At 46.1% G+C, this 23,501-nt stretch overlaps 1 long non-coding RNA gene across 6 annotated transcripts; it reads right to left on the bottom strand.

The window, feature by feature from the left end:
• Window positions 1–8,640: 8,640 nt before the first annotated feature.
• On the bottom strand, window positions 8,641–17,601 carry LOC307205079. Of its 6 annotated transcripts, none has more exons than XR_013833837.1 (5): window positions 16,877–17,601; window positions 16,171–16,330; window positions 15,407–15,460; window positions 13,862–14,475; window positions 8,641–12,677 (listed from the first exon to the last, which is right to left on the bottom strand). It is a non-coding gene; the product is annotated as an uncharacterized lncRNA (long non-coding RNA). The 6 variants fall into 6 exon arrangements; XR_013833841.1 differs by lacking the exon at window positions 16,171–16,330 and having other exon boundaries at window positions 13,862–14,217; window positions 14,424–14,475; XR_013833838.1 differs by lacking the exon at window positions 16,171–16,330 and having other exon boundaries at window positions 15,407–15,619.
• Window positions 17,602–23,501: the final 5,900 nt, after the last annotated feature.

Below are 23,501 nucleotides of genomic sequence, written 5' to 3'. Positions count from 1 at the left end.
CACACCACCGCATCAGTTTGCAATTAAAGAAATGAAGTTCCTGTGAAAATTATTCAGAGTTGGAGAGCAGTTTTCTCCATAACGTACATATCTTTGAATGTGTTTCACCCCCTAATGTACACATTTGTGCAAATCCGTTCTAACAGAATTCATTTTGAAAGGTGATTATTTACTATTTATTTCTATGCACACTTTACCCTGGTAAGTGTATTACTTGTCTAGAAAGCTGCAAAATTCAGAGTGTGAATTTCAGAGGATGGCCGTGCTTCGGTCTGCATATTGTTTTGGAAAGTGTGCATTTATGTAGCGTCCTGAGATCTTTGGATGAAGGGTGGTATATTAACTACTACTAGTACTACTACTAGTACTACTAGTACTACTAATTCCATCTTTATATATGAACTGAATCAAATTTCTTCTCCATCCCTAGTTAAACATAACCATCAGGGCTGGTGCAGGAGATATGGTGAATGGAGGGGGGGGTGCCACACCCAGCACCCCCCAAGTCACAGTGCACAATGCCCAAGACTAGTAAAAATGCAATCGTAGCACAGTACCAGTGGCTACTAGCCATGATGGCCATGTTCTGCCTCCACTGACGGAGGCAGTATGCCTCTGAATACCAGTTGCAGTGGGATCATAAGTGGAGAGAAGACTGTTGCACTCAGGTCCTGCTTGCAGACTCCCCAGAAATGGCACCTAGTGCACCACAGTGAGAACAGAGAGCTGGACAGGATGGGATGGGCCTTTGGCCGGATCCAGCAACCAGGCTCTTCATACGTTCTTATTACTAACAACTGGCTGCCCTTTCACGACACTCCAAAAACAGCTGCTGGAGACAGCAGCCTCAGTCTGCAGGGAGCTTCCCTGGAGCAGCGCAAGAGTGCTACTATGTCTGAACAGTGCAGTGAGTGGTTTGCACATGCTAGTTTACAGGGCAGTGCCCTGACTGCCCCAAATTGCTCGCTACAGAGGAGCAAATCTATGACTTGATCATGTGCTCCGCAAAGGCAAGGAAGCCAGAACTTATTTGCTCAGGAAGATGTCACTATCTGTACCAGATTTGAGATGATAGATATAGATATATAGATAGAGATAGAGATTCAGCTGTTTGATGCAGCAGCACAAAAAGTCATGCAATTCTAAGCTGCCCCAACAGGAATATAGTGTCCCAATCAAGGGACGTAATAGTCCCGCTCTATTCTGCCTTATGGGACGCAGGTGGCGCTGTGGGTTAAAGCCTCAGCGCCTAGGGCTTGCCGATCGAAAGGTCGGCTGTTCGAATCCCTGCGGCGGGGTGCGCTCCCGCTGCTCGGTCCCAGCGCCTGCCAACCTAGCAGTTCGAAAGCACCTCCGGGTGCAAGTAGATAAATAGGGACCGCTTACCAGCGGGAAGGTAAACGGCGTTTCCGTGTGCGGCTCTGGCTCTGGCTCTGGCTCTGGCCAGAGCAGCGATGTCACGCTGGCCACGTGACCCGGAAGTGTCTCCGGACAGCGCTGGCCCCTGGCCTCTTAAGTGAGATGGGCACACAACTCCAGAGTCTGTCAAGACTGGCCCGTACGGGCAGGGGTACCTTTACCTTTTTACCTTTATTCTGCCTTGGTCAGAACACACCTGGAATACTGTGTATTTAAGAAGGATGTTGACAAGCTGGAAGGTGTGCAAAGGAGGGTGACTAAGATGATCAAGGGTCTGGAAAACAAGTCTTATAAGGAAGGGTTGAGGGAGCTGGGTATGTTTAGCCTGGGGAAGAGGAAAGTGAGGGGAGATATGATAGTCACCTTCAAATATCTCAAGAGCTGTCACGTGGAAGATGGAGCAGCCTTATCTTCTGCTGCTTCAGAAGGGAGAACCTGAACCAACAGACTCAAATTACAAGAAAGGAGATTCCGACTCAACATTAGGAAGAACTTTCTGATGGCAAGAGCTATTTGACAGTGGAACAGGCTCCCTTGGAAGGTGGTAGACTCTCCTTCCTTGGAGGTTTTTAAACCAAGGTTGGGTGGCTACCTGCAGGGATTCTTTAGTTTTCATTCCTGAACTGCAGGGGGTTCAACTGGATGGTCCTTGGGGTGTCTTCCAAATCTGTAGTTCTGTGATTCTACAGTTTTTATATCTGTTGTGGTTTTTAATTGTTTTTATATATGCAGTATGTTTGCCTCAAGGGCCAAAAGGTCTTGGGCTGGCCCTCTCATCAGCCACCTGAACACCCAACCCTTTCAATCCATATCAGGCAATTCCATCACCAAACTACACCAAAAGGCAAGTTTTGTACTGCAAGCCCAGACTTGCGTGCAGAATCAGTACATGTGCTTCATTCGTCCCCCTTCCCTGCTGATTTTTGCTGCCAGTTGCCCATACTATTTTCTCAAGAAAAAAAAGGCAAAATATCAGATCTTCTGCCACGTGTCTGGCTGACTTGAAAGGCAGCCTCCTCCCCACTGCCATCCACTTTGTAGGGTTGACATGTTTCAACTGGTGAAAATCCAGACAAAAGCTGTTAAGCTTTTTTTTGGCAAAACTGTTTCTGAGAGTATCAAGGTGGTGGTCATACACAGCTTTAACCTCTAACGCTTCTCTATTTGGGAAGGTTAAGAAACTCAGGGAGGAAAAGGCTCCCAATGGCCACATTTACACCAAAGATTAAAAGCACTATGATACCACTTTTAAACAGTACAGTGGTACCTCGGGTTAAGTACTTAATTCGTTCCAGAGGTCCGTTCTTAACCTGAAACTATTCTTAACCTGAAGCACCACTTTAGCTAATGGGACCTCCTGCTGCTGCCGCACCGCTGGAGCACAATTTCTGTTCTCATCCTGAAGCAAAGTTATTAACCTGAAGCACTATTTCTGGGTTAGCGGAGTCTGTAACCTGAAGCATATGTAACCTGAAGCGTATGTAACCTGAGGTACCACTGTAATGGTTTCCTGAAAAGGATTCTGGGAGCTGCAGTTTGTAAAAGGATGTAGAGAGTTGGTAAGAGGCCCTGTTTCCTTCCCAGCACTATGATTCCCAGAGTTATTTGTGAAGAGGGATTATCGCTAAGCCACTCTGGGAATTGTAGCTCCATGAGGGCAAACTCCAGCACCTAGGATTCTTTGAGGGAGCCATGGCAGAGGCTTGACAACCATATGTCAGGAGTGCTCTGATGGTGTTTCCTGCTTGGCAGGGGGTTGGACTCGATGGCCCTTGTGGTCTCTTCCAACTCTATGATTCTATGATTCTATGATTGCATACCCTCCAGCATTTCTCCAATGAAAACAGGAACATCCTATTCCCTAATAATAATTTCATTATTTCATTATTTATACCTTGCCCATCTGACTGGGTTGCCTGAGCCACTCTGGGCAGCTTTCAACACACACACACACACACACACACACACACACACACACACACACAACCTTCCCTATACAGTGTTGCCTTCAGATGTCTTCTAAAAGTTGTACAGTTACTTATCTCCTGGGCTCAGGGGTCGCATAACTCCATACCCTTCAACAGTTCTTTGATTAAAATAGGGGACCCCCCCCCTTCTCACACACACAATCACAGACACTGCAGTGGTAGTCAAAATCTTTCAATGTCTGGTTGCAAAAGAGAGGAATACTACCATCTAGTGGCGAGTAATGGGTTTAAAAGGAAGCAAAATGCTACTGGCACAGGTTAATGCCTTTTCTTTGGACCAATAGTCAGTTTCCAACATAGTATGGGAGCATTCAGGTTACACAGAGCTCGTTGTTGTGCTGCGTGTTGTAAAATACAAACTCTCAAAAATCAAGGGTAAGGAAATTTTTCAGGACAAGGTACGCTGTCCTTGTCAAATATAGTCTGGATTGGCCTATGCCAATGTCTCGGTATAGTCCTACCAGGTCTTGAGAGTCTGAATGGGCTTCCTGTGAGGACATCATAGACTGGAGATGTTCTCACTCTGCCACTCTGGGTTCCTCATGGCATTCACTGCTGCAAGGAACAACTCAGTCCCTGACCGGTCCAAATGAATGAGAGCAAGAGGAGAAAAAGGGAGAGGAGGAGGAGAGGAATTGGGCAGAGAGAAGAGACGCCTGTGGTCAGGAGGCTAAACTCAAAGGAGGCTGATGGGACTTTAGTGCAAAACATCTGGCTGTGGAAGGCTGAAGCGGCTTATTCCTCCACACAGTTGCCTGATGTTTCTCACAAGGCCAGAGGTCCCCAGGAGCGTGCTCACAGACAGCGTTTACCCTCCTGGGAGTCTGGATAGGAGACAGCTTAATAAGAGGGCAACACCAGAGGAGCCCCAGAGGGTTGTGTGGTGCCAGGGGTGGAAGAGGAGCTGAAGATACACATTTGTTGTTGTTGTTGTTTAGTCGTTTAGTTGTGTCCGACTCTTCGTGACCCCATGGACCAGAGCACGCCAGGTACTCTTGTCTTCCACTGCCTCCCGCAGTTTGGTCAAACTCATGTTTGTAGCTTCGAGAACACTATTCAACCATCTTGTCCTTTGTCGTCCCCTTTTCCTTGTGCCCTCCATCTTTCCCAACATCAGGGTCTTTTCCAGGGAGTCTTCTCTTCTCATGAAGTGGCCAAAGTACTGGAACCTCAGCTTCACGATCTGTCCTTCCAGTGAGCACTCAGGGCTGATTTCCTTCAGAATGGATAGGTTTGATCTTCTTGCAGTCCATGGGACTCTCAATAGTCTCCTCCAGCACCATAATTCAAAAGCATCAATTCTTTGGCGATCAGCCTTCTTTATGGTCCAGCTCTCACTTCCATACATCACTACTGGGAAAACCATAGCTTTTACTATACGGACCTTTGTTGGCAAGGTGATTTCTCTACTTTTTAAGATGCTTGAAGGTGCCAAAAAGAAGAAGATGCCTTTGTTTACAGTGCCACCTGCAAGCTGGTTAGGACCCAAACCAATGGTTTCAAACGGTAAAGAAAAAAAAATTCTGACTAAAAATTAGGAAGAACTTCATGAGGATAGGAGCCATGTGACAGTGGAAAGGACTCCCTCGGCAAGTGGTGGACTCTCTTCCATTGGAGGTTTATAAAAAGGGGTTAGACGGCCTCTGTTTGTTAGGTATTCTTAATCCACAATTCCTGCATAGGAGGAGTTGGACCAGATGACTCTTGGGGTTTCTACAACTCTAATTCTACGTAATTCTACGACTGTTGCTTTCTTATTTCACGTTTGCCAGTTGCTGACTCTCCATTTTGAGAGGCAGCCTGTCCTGTGCTCCCATACTGCAGCTCCATTGTGGGAGCGCTCACATCAGCCATCCCTAGAGGAAACTGGGAACGCTCACAGGCCTCTCCGGTTGCAACCTGGTGAATGAAACGAGATCGCAAGGGAGGCCCCGTCAGCCAGGCCACCAACTGGCAGGTGGCATCAAGCCCCACAACCAGCCCAGGCCTCAGCCAAAGAGGCTCCAGTAACTCCAGCCAAGTGAGAGGGAAAGCAGCCGCTAGGGTCTGGTTTTGAATGTCATTAATGCGACTCTCTCCCTCTCCTCCCCACCACCGCCCCCATGCAGCTCATAAGCTGAGTCACCCTCAAGCTGGTGGGGGAAGAATAGTTCAATTTACGCCTTCCCCTGGGCCAGCTGAGCTCACCCAAAGCTGCCAGATGGTTTCTTATTTTGCAAGGGGGAAACATACCCTCCTGAAATGTAAAGCGCTCGACAACGACGACACCAGGACCGTGCGGGTTCTGTGTGTGTGAGTGTTGGGCAAGTGTGCCAGATGGAGCTGTGATACATAATGAAGGCTTTGGCATTTGCATGATCTCTGCTTTCTTTCTTTCTTTAAAACAAGTTTCAAGTCCACATGGTTGGTGGGAAAATAGTTGCTTGATTTATGACCAAATTGGCTGAAGGGAATAATAATAATAATAATAATAATAATAATAATAATAATAATAATGATGATGATGTTATGATTTGTACCCTGCCCATCTGGCTGGGTTGCCACAGGGCTCAACTAGTAAAATTGTATGTGTTGGGGTGGGTGGGTGTTAATTCTTTTTTTGCTATGTGGGGGCACATCTATATAAGTACGTGTAATGGTTGTAAGGGGGTTACTTGTGCGTAAGTTGCCTTCGGTTTTAGTTATATTGCCTGGCCAACCATGCTTTGGCTGACAGCTCACACTCCGTGACCGGTCAGTCACTTGCAGAATCCGTCAGTGGGTGTTTCTTGAACCTCTTCCAGCATAAGAGCTGTTTGACGCCTAGTCTCCTCCTACTTTCCCTGTGCGGAACTCGTCTGCGCAAGTACGGGGAAGGCAGGGGCGTGTCAGCGCTCTCTCCACTAGTCTCTGGTGAAGGGTCTTGGAGCGCTGTCTCCACTTCCTCCATCTCCCTCTCTTCTCTACTGGTGTTACGCTGAATTCCTTCCCCCCTGCTGGTCCCCTCTCCGGCATCGCTCTGGAGCCCTGCCTCCGCCTCTCGCTCTGATGTCAGTTCCCTGACAGTACGTTTTCAGATTTTGTGACTAGAAATCTCTAGGCAGAAAGGAAAGAAACATACCAGTCTGAACTCGTCCTTATGAGTTGCAGATGTTCATTTTTCATGCTTCTTTCTATCTCTTGACTTGCTAAGTCTTTTTAACTTTAAGAAGCAGCGTTTCTATGAGCCTGGAGGTGGAGCCAAAGAACGCCCCACCCTCATCAACCCGCAGGTATGCCTCTAGCAATGAACTGGAAACACCCTTCCTCACCTGCAAGCTCCCAAAATGCTAAAACGGACAATTTCCACTAATTACCAGCAACCTGCAATAAAGCTCTGTAACTTTCCACTATAAATCACCCTGGAGAATGCTGCATGTTGCTGAACAGAGGTAAGCCACCCAAATGAAGGAATTCCCTTATTGCAAAAATTGTTTGGGGCATGGAAATCTCACAACTAGTGAAAACAATATCTTCCTATATACATATAAATGTAGACTGTCATCACGCTCTGCAGTTCACATGGCTGTCAACAGGTGGCAACACCAGCACAGCAGCTCAGGACTGTCTAAATTTAGTGCAGTTTAGAGTTATTTTTTCACCTTCTTTTCTGAAATAAAAATGGTAATTGTTTTTATTTCGGCCACAGGATCCTTTTGTAATTACAGAGTGCATATCTTTTCCCTCTTGGTCTGTTTTGTTACTCAGTTTATCGCAAAGCTGTATCCTATATTTCTTTATGTCAATTGCAAAAACCTATCCTCCCTCCTCGCTCTTTCTCTTTTTTTCTGTAACCTGTTTGTAGCTATTAAAATTTAATCTAAAAAAAATCCTGATTTGTTCCAAACAGCAGGCTGGTACAACAGGCAGGAATCCAACAGGCAAACTCTTCTCCTGTGTGCAAGTCAGGGTAGCAAGGTATTGCATTTCTGCCTGTTGATCAGCTAGTCAAGGCCCTGGAACATCCCTAATCAAAGCCTGAAGTCCTTTAATCAAAATAGGTTGCATAAAAGCTGCTGAGAGACACAGTGACCTGCATCTCCCAGCGAATGACACACCAGGAAGGGGGAGGAAGTGTGAGATGACAGAACCATTTTCACCCACCATTTATAAATCAATAAGGCCAAGTGGGTGTGATTTATAACAAGCAGAGCCTGTAGGAGAGCTCTCTGTGTCCCCCTCCCTCACAAGAGATGGGACTGGCATTTACTGGGCACATTTCTTCAGGAATCTGGCCCCCACTTCCATTCCCCTATCATGTTATCACACAGGTCACCTCCAGACTCAGGATTTTGTGGAAGAGATTCAAGGACGTACTGGAAACTTAAGTCCACGCAATCAAAGTGGATTAGAGGGCTCTGCCTTCCTGGCACAGCAAATCCACTGTTGTTTTTCAAACACCCTTTTTGCAGTTAGGGAAAATGTGAGTTGAACGAAAGGCAGATAGGAGGACCCAGAACCATCGCACCAGCAAATCTGGATGAATGCTCAATAAAGACCAGATATAGTCTAACCTCTGTGTGAGCTTTGTGTGAGCAAATCAGGTTTAATGCTCAATCAACAGGCTGTCTGGGGAAGCCCTCAAGCTTCCTTTAATTCTGCCTGAGAAGACTGAGATCCTTTTAAAAAATGCACATGGCATCATTTTTAAACATTTAATTCATGCTTTGGTTACATCCCGGTTGGACTACTGTAATGCACTTTACACGGGGCTGTGTTTGAAGTGTTTGGAAACTTCAGCTGGTCCAAAATGCTGCAGCCGGAATGCTGGCTGTGGCTGATTACAGAGTGCACATGCATTTCCAAGGACAATTCAAAATGCTATTTATGATCTCTAAAGCTTGGGCCCAGGCTACCTGAAAAATGTCTCCCTTTACAATCCTGCCCAGCTGTTAAGCTCCTTCTCTTGTTCCCGTCAACATTGGAGGCACAAATGGTAGTGAGCTGAGACAGAGCCTTTTCAGTGGCCACTCCCAGATTGTGAAATTCCCTCCCAAGAAAGATTGGACTGGCCCCCTCTTTGCTATCCTTCTGCTGGCAGGCCAATACCTTCCTGTTCAGGCAGGCAGGTATTTGGAAACGAAGGGGAAGATGATGGTGACCACCACTGGGATGCTGCCAGGGCAAACTAGATGTTCATTGCTAGTACTAAATGTGTTTTGATGGAACTGTTGTTTTTAATTTGTTTGTATTTTATAATGGTTTTTTTTAAAAAAAATGCTGTAAGTTGTCAGGAATCCCCACTTGGGATAAAGACAGGATATAAACACATTAAATAATAAAATGATCATAATAATTTGGTGGTAGGCAGCTTAGTGCCTTCCAGCTACTTCTAAAACCAACCATTTGTTTCAAACTAAGGTTGCCTAGTGACCAGAGCAACTCAAAATTGAACTGTTCCTCAGGAGTTGTTTCATCTGTAGAGAGTGAAGATTGTCATGGAAGCCAAACTCAACTGCAGATCAAACTGCTCCTAAAAGGGTAAGTTCAAAAGTTGGCCACTACACAGACCAGTTCAGAAGTTGGCAATAATTTCTAAAAGCACAAAAAGAGTGTCCTGCTGCCCACACTCTCTACCCTGGAGTGCTCTCCCTCTACTCCCAGATGCATGTGGGGACTGGCCATTGTTATGGGAATAGGACTCTGCCTATGCTCAGATGCTCTCTAGAGTTGCTTCACAAGTTCTAGAGTCCAACCCCAGCATTGGAAATGGAACCTGTAGGTGGTGCATAGGTTGAGGTAGTACATAGCTTTAGAAATCATAGAACTGCAGAACTGGAAGGTACCCAAAGGGTCATCTGGTCCAACTCCCTGCAACACTGGGATCACAATTCGGGAGAGACTGTTCTGGAAATGAAATCTCTACACACCAAATGGATGAATTTAGCCTCCAGCACATATACCCATCAATGCACAAACATGAACACTAAGGCACCCACCATGCAGCACATACCCTGCTGCTGAGGCTGTCGAGGCATGGTTTGAACTGTTGATGGCACTTTTTGGGTGTCTTTCCCCCAAAGAACAAACACATTCCTGGTGCTTGAATCCATGGCGCACAGGCTATCTGCAGAATAAATGTGTATTTATTCATATAAATGTTATTGTTCTTGTTGTTAAAATTTGTATACAGTGGTACCTCAGGTTACATACACTTCAGGTTACATACGCTTCGGGTTACAGACGCCGCTAACCCAGAAATATTACCTCAGGTTAAGAACATTGCTTCAGGATGAGAACAGAAATTGTGCAGCGGCGGCGCAGCGGTAGCAGGAGGCCCCATTCAGGTTAAGAACAGTTTCTGGTTAAGAACAGATCTCCAGAATGAATTAAGTTCTTAACCCGAGGTACCACTGTACTGCCCTTCATCCGAAGATAACAGGGTGGTTCACAACATAAAAAGACTATATGGGAACAGAAAATAATAAAACAAAAACAAGCTACCATAACAACCCCCCTCCCACAAACTGATTTACATAGAATGCTAATCAGCCAAAGGCTTGAGACAGCAAAGAGGCCCCAACAATGCACAACAGGGGAGGAGGTGACCCTAGTGGCAGTAATATTTGATGAGAGGAGTAGGATGATACTACTACAACCAGGCTCCACCTTATTCCAGCTACGAAATGGCGGGGGAATGTCGCAACCTCAGCATCCCAGCTAGGGAGCATGTCAAACCCTGAGATTTCAGGGCCCAAACCTGAGACCGAGGGACAGCCTCCAGCGATGGTGGGTATTGATGATGTCACAGAGTGGAGATGTCAATAAGCAAGACACATTACATATTAACCAGTCTCTGAGAGCATGTCCTTCCAAAACAAAAACAAAACCCCACACATACCCTGCCACCTCCTGAGAGTCTATACAATAATTTACAGCCAGCCCTTGCCAGGCTGAAGCTCGCAAGCAGCACACGTAGTCTTCTTAATTTAAATACTGTTACAAATAATAAGTCACCCTTGCCCACCTGGAGAGTCAAGCCCTCCATCTTTTACCGAGGAGCAGGCAGACCTGGAGACTTCAGGTCAGCACTAATTGTCTGGCAACCCTGGTTCTGGCTGACAAAATGTACCCTTTTTTCATCAGGAGGCTCAGAACAGCTCAGTGGCGCTCAAGCAAGCGCTGTGGTCATTTAGCAAAATCAACCTCACCTAGGCCTGCGTTTGTGACTCTCAAGCTCTCTCCAACACACATAAACACACACTTCAAACGGAGCCAAGATTAGTTGGTGAACAAGCCCAGGATGGAAAAGGGGAATTTCTTTCTCTCCTCCACTCTGAGCCCCCACCCCCCTCTGACATCTCTTTCCTTTGTGTTTCTTGGGCCTTGGCATGCCAGAGACTCCTGGGCTCTCTTTGGGGGTGTTGCAGAGAGGCAATTGCATGTCCCTTGTGGGAACATTACACCACCAAGCCTCCCCTATGGGCCCCATCTAGACAATAATAATTGCATATACCTTTCTGTTTGTGCAATGGGAGGGAGGGGCACATAAGCACGGGGGGGGGGGCGGCGAGAAACAAATCTTCTCCTTGTCTCCCCCCCCCAGTGTGTGTGTGTGTGTGTGTTTGCACACGTGTATTTTTGTTCCTCAACACCTGTCTTTAGCACACCCACCCTCCTAAGCAGCTGGACCTGAAATGTCAGGGGGATCAGATTAATCCTACGGGGAGAGATGGGGGCAGGAAGGTTTAATCACTCCCTCTCCCATCACTGCTAGCTTGGCCGATTTGGAACAATGGGCCCTGCCTTCTCTACCTCTTCTCCAGCCATGGCTATGAAGCACACACACACCCCAGCTTCCCAGCCCCACCACACCAAACCCCTGCCCCATTATGCACCATAAAGTACAGCGCAAATGGATAAAATAAAGCTATTAAAAACCCCTCCACAATGACCAAACATGTATCAGGGTAAATTAAGGCACAGTCCAACCCTTCCCATCCAGATGGCAGATATTTATCCTAGGTGTTTTCTTGTGTCTTCCCACCCCCAGAAGAATTTGCATTGTGGTGTGCATTTCTTTCCCCTTGTGAGTGAAAATAAGCACCTCGCTGCTAAAGACAATCAGGTGCACAAAGGGTGGAAAACAAGTGTAGAGAGAGCAAGTGGCCCGAATTCAGGTGAAGTTTGATGTGATGGTCCCACTGAAATCAAACAAGCCTAGTTATTTGTGATTGATTCAATGGGATGGATTGTGATATCATAAATGGAATTTGTCATAATGCTTGAAACAATGCCACCTAACAAGCTGGGGTTTGTGAATGGCCAAACCAGGATCTGAAACTGTAGTGTGAAGCAGTTGCAAACCATGGTTGGGGGATACAGTGGCTTGGCTTTATAACCACTGCAACAAACCATGGTCTGGCACATTGCTTCACCCTCAGACGCTGCTCTTTGGGACAGTACCTTGGGTTCTTCAGGGAAGTGCAGAAAGGAGGAAACCAGTTTGCCTGAACATCTAAAACACAAACCATGGTTTGGAGTCTATAGTTAGTGTAAATCATGGCTTGGTAGGAACCAATCTTGCTCATAACTAATTCTAACAAGGGTTGCAGGACAAGCGTTTAGTCCATTTTGAGCAGAGAAATGATATAGCTACCCTAGCAATCCTGAGAAGAAGAAGAAGAAGAAGAAGAAGAAGAAGAAGAAGAAGAAGAAGAAGAGGAGGAGGAGGAGGAGTGTGGGCAGCCCCTCCTCAGGGCTGGCCCCAAACAAGCTGGTGCTTGGGGCAAAGAACAAGATGGTGCCATGTCAACGGCTGACTGGCCTGGCCATGGAATCTTCTTTCAGCACTGGGGACAGGATCAGGTCCACTACTGTACCTGAGGGCCGCAGGCTAGCTTGAGGATGGAGGAAGCCTGAGGCAGCTACTTCAAGTTGCCTATTGGAAGAGCCAGTCCTATCCCTACCACCCCCTTTGTTCATTTGCGGAATGCAGAGGTTAGCACAGGGTCTGCCACCTCCAGCATTAAATGCTCTCTGGTTCCTGCCCCTTTTACAACAGTAGTGAGACATAAACAGGTGAGACCATGAACAAGAATGAAAGCCCCTTCTTTTTTGCACAAAGCTGGCACCTGCCACATGTTTCCTCGACTCCTCTCTCATCCTGGCACCACACAACCCTCTGGGGCTCCTCCGGTGTTGTCCTCTTACTAAGCTGTCTCCAATCCAGACTCCCATGAGGTCAGATGCTGTCTGTGAGCACATAAGACACTCCTGGGGACCTCTGGCCTTGTGAGAATCATCAGGCAACTGTGTGGAGGAATAAGCCACCTCAGCCTTCCACAACCAGATGTTTTGCACTACAACTCCCATCAGCCCCAGCCAGCAGAGCATACCCCAAACATCTGGAGGGCACCAGGTCACACCAGGCTGAGCTAACTTCTCCCTAACATGATAAACAGGAATGAGAAAAAGCAACTTGGTTTCCTTCCCCACTTCCTAATCCCTCCATTCTCTCCCCCTGCTGTCTAATTCTGTACCACAAGCACCTTCAGAAAGGCAATTTTGCTTTCCTCTTGCAGTTGTCAATGCCCATGTACATTGAGGGCACTGGAATATTATCTTCTTGCAATCACTGTTCAAGGAAGGGGTTGAAGAGAATCCATTATATAGTCACCTTGGGACATTATGCATATCAGCACATGCAGAGGGACGAGCAGAATCTCACTCATGGGCTCTTGCTGTCCACGTTCAGCTGTGTTTTCTGCATGCGAACGGTACATATGCAGGCACTAGGAATCCTCTATGTGCATACAGGTCTTACATGTGCATTCTTGCCCAAGTTATGCTGAACGCATGTAGGGGGCATACAAGAAGCTAGCGACTGCAGACAGGAACTTTCTCGCTCTCTCCCACATACACATGTACACTCGTGTAACGTTTAAGCAAAGCACATTCCGGGATACATTACTGGGTGCACAGACACATGACATTCATAACTTTCTGGTGTGTCTTGACAGAAATTCTGCTCCTAGGGGAAGGGCCACAGCTCAGTGGTAGAGCATCTGCCAAGTTCAATCCCCATCATTTCCAGATAGAGCTGAGAGAGAACCCTGCCTCAAACTCTGGAGAGCCACTGCCAAGGCTGACCCAAGACACTTTGGCCCCTGCGATGGGCCTCCAAAATGGCGTCCACCTCCCTGCCAGGGAAGAAGGGGTGAGGGAAAATCTACATCAGGAACAATGGGGAAAGAAAGATCTACATCAGGATCTGCTGCCCCTGTGGATTCTGCCGCCAGATGTGGTCACCTCACCTTGCCTCATGGGTGGGCCGGCCCTGGCCACTGCCAACCAGTGTAGGCAATACTGAGCAAGATAGGCCAATGGTCTGACTCAGTATAAGGCAGCTTCCTATGTTCTTAGAACTTCCCGTCAAAGGAACACACACAGAGAGACACTGCAAGACTGCCTTAAGCTTTGAAACAAGAGCTTACCTGTAACACAAAGAGGTTGGCATCCGCTAGGATCACAAAGTTGGCACTGCCTCTCCAGCTGTCTTTGTTGTTTCAATGCCAGCCCTCCTCTCTTGTGGTCTCGGCAGCTGCTGTCTGTCTGGACGGCCTGTGAACTGACTGCCACCGCGGCAGAGGTGGCAGGGAACAGCCCGCCCCGTGGCCATCAGGCCAAGAAGCTGGGAGATATTGCTGCACCCTGCCTGCTTGCCTTGTTTCTCATAAGTATGCACCATGGAAGGTCCCCTTTCCGTGCTGCTGATTGCGAAAGCACCGGACATCTCAGAACAGATCTTGCATTCTGATCCCCCTGGTTCTGCTTTTGTTTGTTTGTTTTTCTAAGGTTTTAAAAACACGTTGCAAAATTTGAAAGTTTCTTGCCTGCACATTAGGGGCTTTTTGTGTGAGAAAGCTGAGGAGGGGCAAGTTTCGAATACTTTTTATTGCGAAGATCCTCACAGTCCAAATACTGGTTTGACCACCAAGGGTCATGCAGAAATCTGAAGGCACTCATTCTCCCAATATCCAAGTCCAAAGCTCTCACCACTGTTGTACACGGCCATTTTTTCTACTTTGCACATTTTTATATACTGCAGCTAAGAAAAAAAGAGGGGGGACCACAGTCAAGTCCAGAGGGTGAGAATGTTTTTGTTTTGTTTTGTTTTGTTTTGTTTTAAAAGCACTTCTTAAAATCCAGCTACAATACAAAGGCCTAAACATGCATAGCTTAGCAGCAACTGTGGATTTGCAAACAGGTACACACAGGACAGGGAACAGGGGGCTAGTCCTGGCTTTCCATGCATGCACATGCATGACACACGCACCCAGAAACGCATGTTAGTGGTTCTAATGACATGCAAGAAATATTTGATGCATACCTCTACCTTAACCTCCCAACTCGGCTCTCAAAACTGGGCGTGGGGAGGGGAGAACCATAGTGTGTGAAGCTTCCTTTTGAAATATTTGTGGGAATGTCATAGCCCTGGCTCCCAGTAGCACTCACAAGTGTTATGGTATCTTATGTCCTTATTGTCTAAATGAGCACATGTCTAGTTCCGGATATTCAGAAATGAGTTGCCACATGCTGCCCTGTGGATTCCCAGCTTCTTGTTCTGGAGGGGTAGTTGCCTTAAGTCTGTTACAAAAACCAAAAAACCACCAAGTAGTACAGGTGGATCTGAAGGTTTATCACCCTTTAAAGGTGGCTTTTTCATGAGGATCAGTAACCAGGCCAGCTGGGAAAAGTAGAAGACTTTCTCTTTTCCTAAACTAAGCAGTGACAGACTTTGGTAATATGGCACCCAGAGGGAGGACAAAATTTATCGGTGCGCCCCCTCAAAGATTTCTTATTTTTACAATAATTCATTTTGATACTTTGAGTAGGTAAATATAGGTATTATTAATATTTATCATCATCATCATCATTTTTGCTCCCCCCCCCCCAGCTCAGCTCCTTGTGCGAGGGAACCACCCACACCACCCTTGTCAAGCCAGAGAGGTAGAGGCAGAACTGTAGCAGTGCCTTACCTTGTAGAATGGAAGAGTTTCTGCTTAATTCTCTTGGTAAGTTGAGACCCTTGGCTGCAGAATCAAGAGTGAAAACGTGAGAAGGGAAGCGGTTGAAGGCCAAGGAAGAGAGGGGCATTTACAGGGTTTTCAGCTTAGTCAAACAATAACTTCTCTTCCATCCATCCCTCTCCATCTAGAAGGAGATGCAGGGCAGAATGACTCCAGCTGGACCTGCAACACACCCAGAGTCTGAATGGGAGATGTGGGGGTCCTTGCTTCTCTGTCTCACTCTCTCTTTCTCTCTCTCTCCTCCATGAGCTCATACAATCTCATTTTATGGGAGACATCTGTTTCGACTCAAAGGGGAGTGGAAGGGGGGAGCCTTCCACTGCCAACAACAAAACAAACCTCCCATCCCTGAGTCACCCCCTCATTTCAATAAAGAAAGAAAAAATACATTTGCTTCCTTTCCATCCCCCAGCCCTTCCTAAGCTTCTGCATTCGGGAAAGGGTGCAAAAGCAACACTTATGTTTAAAAGGCAGCTGGGGGAGAGGGGAAATGCCAGCCTGAGTTGCAAAGGGGGTCTCTTTCATACTTGCATTGTTCTACATAAGGCAGAATGCTTGGGTGTTACACACACATCATTTCTGGACCAACTCCTCTTTGAATGTTGCCCATCTTGATAGGGTCGTCACAGTTTTCAAAGGTTTAGAGGGGGGAACATAACTGCCCCTACAGCCTCAGGGAGGGAAGGGGTAAGAGAGTTGCCTTCAGGACTCACCAGTATAAACAGCCAGTTTCCTTGGGAGGGAATCTGAATCCCCTCTTAGAACCAACACCCCTTGCAGTTCATCACATACTGCAAGTATATACTGTAGTATATAGCAGCAGACAGATAAGTAGATGGATCGTGGAAACAAGTGGATGAGAGGGCCTATAACCTAATGGGAAGAGCACATGCTGTGAATTAGCGATGTGGTGAAATCTGCCCTCCAATTTTCTCAGATGCTTTCTTCTCCTGTGAAAGATACTTAATTGCATTACTTAATATGTGCAATTGTGATGGTTATTAGTAATAGCAACGTTTGTTTCTGAATGCGGCATTTGTATTGCATTTCAAATATTGATTCTTTATTGAGGGGATTTGTCAACCCCTTAAGACATTTCTACTGGAATATAAAGCAGTATTGTATATAAATTAACTAAATAAATGAAAGAAGATTCCAGTTTTTATGCCTTACTCTTTAGCATTTTGGCAGGGGTGGAGATTTGAGCTTACCTTATTGCTGCAAGGTGGCCCAGGGTGCTGTGTGTGCACCTATAACTCTCAGCGTGGCTAAGTTTCATGTTGCTGTAGCAAAACCCACCAGAGACTGACCATACATGTTTTGTAATTTTCTTCTTTGGAGTTTGTGACATGATTGTAACTTCCAAAATGTCAATGCCCATCTTATTTTACTTATTTATTTTACTTATCTTTTCTTTACCTTGTTTTACTTGTTTCTCTTATCTTAGGATGCACATTTGGATAATATGTGCTTCTCATTTTGTTTTTTTAGTGCTGGTCATTGGCCATAACAATAAAGGTTTGGTTGTGTGTCTGTTTTTTGGATGTCTTCTTTAAAGCCCAGGAACTCAAAGCATAGACTACTGGGGAGAAAATTTGTATAATCAAAGAAAGGACATGGGCAAACAACTCTTGGCCACCTGAAAAGTAAGCCAAGTGTAACAACAACAACAACAACAACAACAACAACAACGCCACACACCAATCAATGAGGATTTTCAAACACATTTTTTCTCTCCTCAATACTTGTAGAATCATAAAAACAAGAACAAACCCCACAGGATCAATTTATGGCACAGCGCTACATTGAATGAATGGGAGTGCAGCTTCCCAATGGACTGTGGCGGTCTCTGTTAGTGAGTGGGTGGGTCCTTTCAATTGCTCTGCCTTGAGCACCAAAACATCTTGCACCAGGCCTGTTTTTACTTTCCCTTTACCTATCCCCGACCTGTTAAGAATAAGAACAGCTCTGCTGGATCAAGCCAATGGCTCATCTAATCCAGCATCCTGTTCTCACAGCCACTAACTAGAAGCTTATGAGAAGCCCATAAGCAGGACCTGAGCGCAACAGCACTCTCACTTTGAGCTGTTTCCAGCAGCTGGTATTTGAATGCATTACTGCTTCCAACAGTGGAGGTAGGGTGCAAAGCCCGGGGCCAGTGGTGGCACAGTGGTTAGCATCGGACTACGACCTGGGAGACCAGAGTTCAAATCTACTAGGCCATGAAGGTCACAAGGGTGACCTTAGGCCAGTCACTGCCTCTCAGCCTAACCTGCCTCACAGGGTTGCTGTGGGGATTAAATGACAGGGAGAACTATGTACTCCACACTGAGCTGCTTGGAGAAAAAGGTGGGATATAAATGCAATAAATGAACCCTGAGGCACGCCACAAGTGAGAGCCCAGGGGTCTGAACACCACTTGCTGGACATGGCCCAGAAGGAAGGAGCGGAACCACTGTATAACAGTGCCCCAAGCTCCCAGCTCCTTTAGATGGTTCAGAAGGACGTCATGGTCGATGGTATCAAAGGCCGCTGAGAGATCCAGCAGAACTAGGAAACAGCTTTCACCTTTGTGAAAGCCCATCGCCCAGCCCTTCCCAGCTCGCTTTTATGAGCCAGGATGGGCAACGATCAAGGAGACAGGTGGTTGATTTCACTCATCCAAGCAGCCTGTCCACATCCTCAGAGGTAACAGATTGGAATTGATCCCATGCAACTTGACTAGACTGGACTCCAGCACTTTCCCGCCCTGGCCTTGCTCCCATGGTATAGTCTACCTCTTTCAATTCTGAGCAACTTTATCTGCAAAAAACTTTGCAAAATCATTGCAAGAAATCTTGGGTTCCTTACCAGGCCCCGATGGTGGTGGTGGTTCCATTAGATTGTGAACCTACTGCTGTTTTCTGCAGATGCAATAGAGGCAGTGAAGAAGGTCCTCTTCGCCGTCACTATCGCCACTTGGTAGGCTCAACGGTGAGCTCTAATCAGTGACTGGTCCGATTCAGAATGAGTTTTCCGCCACCAGCGCTCTAATTGTCTCAGCAATTGTTTCTTCACCCTCTGGGGAAAACCACAGGGCTGTCCAGGGTCCATGCAATCGGAGAGGGTACTTCGGAGCCAGACAGTTGATAGCCCTGGTTAACTCGTCATTCCAGCGGGCCACCAGGGAATCAGCTGAAAGGCCAACAACATGGGATAAAACATTCCCTGGCCTACCACTCTCTGGAAGCCATTTGGATCCATTAAGTGGTGGGGGCGGACCATCCGAATCTGTCCCACCTCCCTGCATAGGGGAAGGGTCGCAGAAAAGTCCAGTTGCACAAGGAAGTAATCCAACAATGGCACTTCTTTTGTTTTGCTTTTACTTAGTGCCAGATCACCCACATCCATAGAGGTGAACACCAGGTCTAGGGCATGCCTGCAATTATGAGTTGGGCCAAAGTTATTCAGGGACAACTCCATGTAGGCCATGCTTTCCATGAAGTCCCAAGCGGCCCCTTGTAAGGTCGAGTTGGCATGGGTGTTAAAATCCCCAATGACATGATAAGGTAAAAGCACATAAAGCGTTTAAAAATCACATTGTTAGAAAAGCATTGTTTAATGTTTGGATAAGATATAAGGATTTGTTAGAAAAGAAAACCCCAAAATGGTTGTCACCAATGGAAGCGAAGGCACAGAAAAAACTCAATATGGAGGCCAAATGGCCGAAATATTGGGAAATTTTGGAACAAGATGGAGACAAAATAAAATTGCAGAGCTTTGAAAAACTGAAAAATAAAGTGCGAGATTGGCTTCATTATTACCAAATAATGGAGGCATATACTTCGGACAAAAAAGTTGGCTTCCAGGTGGAAAAATCAAAATTGGAAACAGAATTGTTTGATCCAAAAATTAAGCATTTGTCAAGAATGTATAACTTGTTGCTGAGATGGAACACTCAGGATGAAATGGTGAAATCAGTTATGATTAAATGGGCACAAGATGTTGGACATAACATAATGATGGCTGACTGGGAACAGTTATGGACCACAGGTATGAAATTTACGGCATGTAATGCCCTAAGAGAAAACTTAATGAAAATGATTTACAGGTGGTACATGACACCAGTAAAGCTTGCAAAAATTTACCATTTGCCCGATAATAAATGTTGGAAATGTAATGAGATTGAAGGTACATTCTTTCACCTTTGGTGGACATGCCCAAGGATTAAGACATTCTGGGAGATGATTTATAACGAAATGAAAAAGGTATTTAAATATACCTTCCTGAAGAAACTAGAGGCCTTTCTCCTGGGCATGGTCAGCCAACTGGTGCCAAAGAAGGATAGAACATTTCTTATGTATGCAACAACAGCAGCAAGAATACTCATCGCAAAATATTGGAAGACACAAGATTTACCCACCTGGGAAGAATGGCAGATGAAGTTAATGCACTACATGGAATTGGCGGAAATGACTGGCAGAATCCGAGACCAGGGAGAAGAGTCGGTGGAAGAAGACTGGAAAAAGTTTAAAGACTATTTACGGAAATACTGTAAAATTAATGAATGTTAGAAAAATGTTGGAATGAAGTTATATGGCTTTAGTAGAAATGTTATAAGGAATTAAGGATAAATAGATTAATAGAGTATTAAAGGGAAAATAAGGTTAGAATGTGTTAAGATAATTATAGGATTAAAAATAGAGGAAGATGGAAAGGAATTGCTGAAAAAATTAATAGAAGTGGAATACAAAAAGGGAGGTGTGAGGTCGCGGAAATAAGGGAATGAAAGATAAGATATTGAAATTATTTGATGTGTTTTAAATTGTGTTTGTTTTGTTTTGTTAGTTTAATGTTAGTGTTTTGTTAGTGTAATGTATAGTTGTTGGTTTTTTTTGTATTGTATTGTATTGTATTGTTTAGTTTTTATTTTTTGTAGTGTTTAAATTGTTGGAAAAGGTAATAAATATTATTATTTTTTAAAAAAAATCCCCAATGAAAATAGGTGTCTCCTGGAGAATATCTGCCACGAACTGAAGCAGCTCGGGCAGGGAATCCTTGGTGCAGCAGGGTGGTTGAGACACCAAAAGGAATTCTGTACTGCCCCCTATTGCCCAACTTCCAGAAAATGCACTCAGAAAACCAATAGGATACCTGGTGCAAGCTAATGACTTCCTAAAAATTACTGCAACCCCCCCCCCACATGACCTGGGTTGCTGTGCGTAAGAGAAATCTGGTAGTCAAGCAGCGGAGGGACTGCTGAGCCAGGTAGATATTGTCCCAATGTACAGGAAAATAAAACCTTTTTGACTGGCACCAAAAAAATGTCAGTGCCAGGAGGGCTTTGCTGGGGAGAACTCTCCATAATCAGAGCCAGTTTCAGATTCTCTCCCCCAATGTTTGGGGGAGGGTGATGTGTTACCACTACCCATACACTGCTATTGTTTCTTTCTGTGTAGCCATAGATGTGATTCTTGAGATGGTTGTCTTATTAGTGTATTAATGAGTGCTATGTTTTTACCACTATATTTTTATTCTGTTTGCATGATCACCTCCAGGCTGTTGGTATTTTGCAGGAGGGATTCGGGTGCATACCAGAAATTTAGGTTTGCACAATTAAAGTGAATTGAAGTGCTCTGTTGCCCTGATGTCACATATCCACTTAAAACAAAACAAAACCCAACTAGTATTCGCACTTAAGACTGATGAATAATAAAAGTGCCTGCAGTCCCACCTCCAGCCAGTAGGGAAAGTAGTGGGGCAGGAAGTCAATGCAGTCCCGAGACCTCCATTGCCATGTCTGAATATGGGTACAGTGAAGCCAAAAAGGAGGTTGGGAGTGGAGAGCAGAGAAACCCGGAAGGAGGCTACTCAAGCAGTCTAGCCAAAGCCTTGCTGGACCTCACTGGTGAATGGCAATAACTGTCCTTTCTTGGAGTGCGTTGTCGCAATGACATAAGATCATCCCTGTTGGATCAGGCCAAAGAGGGTCCATCTAGTCCAGTTCTCAAAATGGCCAACCAGATGCCTGTGAGAAACCTGTAAGCAGGACCCGAGCACAAGAGCCCTCTCCAGCAACTGGTATTAGAAGCATTACTGCCTCTGTCTGTGACATATACAGAAGTACAGTGGTACCTTGGGTTACGTACTTAATTTGTTCCAGAGGTCCATTCTTAACCTGAAACTGTTCTTAACCTGAAGCACCACTTTAGCTAATGGGGAGTCCCGCTGCTGCCGCGCCGCCGGAGCACGATTTCTGTTCTCATCCTGAAGCAAAGTTCTTAACCCAAGGTACTATTTCTGGGTTAGCGGAGTCTGTAACCTGAAGCGTATGTAACCTGAAGCGTATGTAACCCGAGGTACCACTGTATACAGACCCAAGAGTCTGTAGTCCCATTTTGATCCTGGCAAATATCTCAGTGGCGAATCAGCATTGCCATTTTATTTTTTAAAAAGATGGTTCCATTTAATAACTCAATGCCCTCCAGATGTTTCGGACTCCAATTCCCATCAGCCCATATCAGCGAAGCTGGGCTGTTGCAGTCCAAGGCATCTAGAGGCCACCAGGTCAGCAAAGGCTACATTAAATCACGACAAGCTGGTTTGGGGCTTGCTATGTGTGATTCTGATGCAAAAGCTACCCTTGTGAACCCAGTGACGCATGCCTGAGTAACCATCTCTTAAAAGATTTCCCAGTAATTCTTGAGTCTTCACACAAATGCTTCACCACACCAGACCCACCCACCCCTCTCCTCTCAACGGTCATGCAAAACTGGAGCTGTACCTTTAACGAAAAATGTGGAATCAAGGTAGCAAGGGTTGCTCTGACCCAGGCCAGAAAATGATGTCTGTGTCTTTGTGGGAAGATTTTTAAAAGTGCTTCCTTTGAAGCCAATTCTTGGAATGAGGGTTATGCAAAGCAACTCGGGCCCTTGGAAATAACCTGCACACCACCCCTCCACTCAAATGCAACTGACTGAAAGGTTGCTTCTACACAATTCCAAAGATTTCCTGCATCAAAGTTGGGTTGGCAGGTAAAGAGGGAGCTCTGTGTTTCCATGCCCCCCGCCCCGTTGCACATGCCACTCACATTTTCCACTGGGCTCAGGTGGGTCTCTCCAAGCAAACAGGAACCCTGGTGTGAAGGGGGGACGACGTGCCCTCTGGCCCAGCAAGACGGGACTAGACTCCATTCCAATGGAATGCCAAAGGGCGAGATTTTACCCAGGCTTAGTTAACCCTCGCTACCCCTTCTCCCATCAGGTCCTCATCTAGGGGATTCCTAGTAAAGGAGCCACAGAGGGTTTGTGCCGCCTTCTCGCTTCTGTCGGCCAAATTTCTACATTACAGGAACGCAGGAAGCTGCCTTATGAGGAGAAGCCGGCCGTTACTCCATCTAGCTCAAGATCGTTGACACTATTGTTAGTGGCTCTCCAGGAATAATAATAATAATAATAATAATAATAATAATAATAATAATAATAATAATAATATTTTGGCCAGCCCTACCTGTCCTTGAGATGTCGGGGTCCAAAGCTGAGACTTTCTGCCTGCAAAGCAGACGCCCCGCTACTGAGCTATGGCCCTTCCCCACAAAATAAAGAGTAAGGTTCTAGTCCGCATGGCTCTGAGCAAGGGGCTGATTTAAACAGGAAGCTCCTTTATACTACGTCACACCGAGGTCAGTGTCATCTGTACTGCTCTCCGGGAGTTTCAAGCTGGGCTCGTTCCCGGCCCTAGCCGGAGATTGAACCTGGCACCTTCGGCATGCAAAGCCGTTTGCTCTCCATGCACTGTGCAGTGGCCCTCTCCCGATCTCCCTTCCACCTCAGTCTCTTTAACTTCTCTTTGTTTCCTTCTCGATTCCCCCCCCCCTTCCCGCTCCCGTCCTTCCCTCCCGGCAGCGCACTCAGGCCGCCGCCAGAGCGAGAAAAGGGGGTGTGTGCGCCTTCCCCGCCGCGCGGAACTACATCCCCCATCAGCCCCCGGGCCTCCCTCTTCCTGAGTGTCAGTTTCACGCTGCAGCCAGGGAATTTAAAACAAAAGAGACTTCTCTCGCTCTCCC

Source organism: Podarcis cretensis, assembly GCF_951804945.1.
Source record: "Podarcis cretensis genome assembly, chromosome: 16".
Taxonomy (NCBI): Eukaryota; Metazoa; Chordata; class Lepidosauria; order Squamata; family Lacertidae; genus Podarcis; species Podarcis cretensis.
This window is presented reverse-complemented; position numbering and strand designations above follow the sequence as displayed.